General features: G+C 37.5%; 1 non-coding gene across 1 annotated transcript; it reads left to right on the plus strand.

The window, feature by feature from the left end:
* The first annotated feature begins 932 nt into the window (after positions 1-932).
* Positions 933-1,039, plus strand: LOC139903649 (small nucleolar RNA R71). The gene has a single exon (XR_011778458.1). It is a non-coding gene; the product is annotated as a small nucleolar RNA R71 (small nucleolar RNA).
* Positions 1,040-1,705: the final 666 nt, after the last annotated feature.

Below are 1,705 nucleotides of genomic sequence, written 5' to 3' on the forward strand. Positions count from 1 at the left end.
TTTCAACTACCGGTTCTTTTTCCTTATCTTGCTCAGGTTGTGGTTCTTGTGGAGTAGGAATAGCTTCATCAGAAATTACAGGTATTTCAGGTGGTTTAAGTGTAATACCACTTCTTGTGGTAATGACTTTAGCTGTTTCATTTCGGGGGTTAACATTTGTATCACTAGGTAGACTTTCCGGTTTTCTTTCACCTATCAACCTTGCTAGGTTACTTACTTCTTGTTCCAAATTTTGAATAGAAGCTTGTTGATTTCTAAATGCTTGAGCATTTTGTTCATTGGTTTGTTTCTGAGATGTGAAAAACTGTGTTTGAGATTCAACTAGCTTTGACATCATGTCTTCTAAATTTGGCTTTTTATCATCGGTTTGTGGTGGTTTGTTTTGAAAATTAGGTCTTTGCTGATTGTAAGTATTGTTGGATACTTGTTGATTACTAGGACCTTGTTGGTTGTTGTATGGAACATTTCGGTTATAATTCTGGTTTTGATTGTAGTTTGGTCTTGGCGGTTGATAATTATTCTGATAATTATTTCCAGGCCTTTGGTTTATGTATGAAACATTCTCTCTTTGTTCCATTGTTAGTTCAATACTGAGACAATCTTTTGTTAAATGTGGTCCTCCACACTGCTCACAACTAATTCGTATTGAGTGAATATCTTTAGTCATCTTTTCCATTCGTCTCTCGACAGCATCTATCTTTGCAGAAATGGAATCTAAGTCATGGCTAGAATCGGCTCTAGCTGCTTTAGATGATCTAACGATATCTTTTTCTTGGTGCCACTCATGTGAGTGGGAAGCGGTGTTATCAATAATTTTATAAGCGTCAGTTGCTGTTTTCTTCATAATGGAACCACCAGCTGCTATATCGATATCTTTTCTTGTAGTGATGTCGCATCCTTGGTAGAATATTTGTACTATTTGACAAGTGTCTAAACCATGTTGCGGACATCCTCTCAATAACTTTCCAAATCTTGTCCACGCTTCATATAAAGTTTCATTTGGCTTTTGTGTGAACGTAACAATTTCTCCTTGAAGTCTTACGGCTTTAGATGCCGGAAAGAATTGTTTAAGAAATTTTTCAACTAAAACGTCCCATGTATCAATCGCCCCTTCAGGTAACGATTCCAACCAATCTTTGGCTTCTCCCTTTAAAGTCCAGGGAAATAACATGAGATATATCTGTTCATCCTCCACTTCTCGGATTTTAAATAGTGTACAGATCCTATTAAAGGTACGAAGATGATCGTTTGGATCTTCCTTCGGCGAACCATTAATTGGCATTGATTAGTCACCATGTGTAGGATTTGTCCTTTTATTTCATAATCTGGCGCATTGATGTCTGGTTGAGTAATTGCGTGACCTTGGCAGTGCGTTTAGCTCTCATTCGGTCTTCCATACTTAGAGGTTCCAGATTCTCCATAATTGAATTTGTTGAATCTGAATCACTATAGGATTCTAATTTAATGGTTGGTTCCTCAACAATCTCTGTTTGAATGATTGGTGGTTCCGGAGGAAAGATTAATGGTTCAGGATCTCTGAATTGTCCCTGAAGATCCTCCGGATTCTCAATTGTGAGGTCGGGTTCAAAAAATGGATTATCGAAAATTTGAATTGGAGTACTTGGTCGACTGGATGACGATTCTAAAGAAAAATCAACGGCGACAATATTTGCTAGATGTCTTGAACAAGTTACAGGTGGTGAAC

Source organism: Rutidosis leptorrhynchoides, chromosome 3, assembly GCF_046630445.1.
Source record: "Rutidosis leptorrhynchoides isolate AG116_Rl617_1_P2 chromosome 3, CSIRO_AGI_Rlap_v1, whole genome shotgun sequence".
NCBI classification, from domain to species: Eukaryota; Viridiplantae; Streptophyta; class Magnoliopsida; order Asterales; family Asteraceae; genus Rutidosis; species Rutidosis leptorrhynchoides.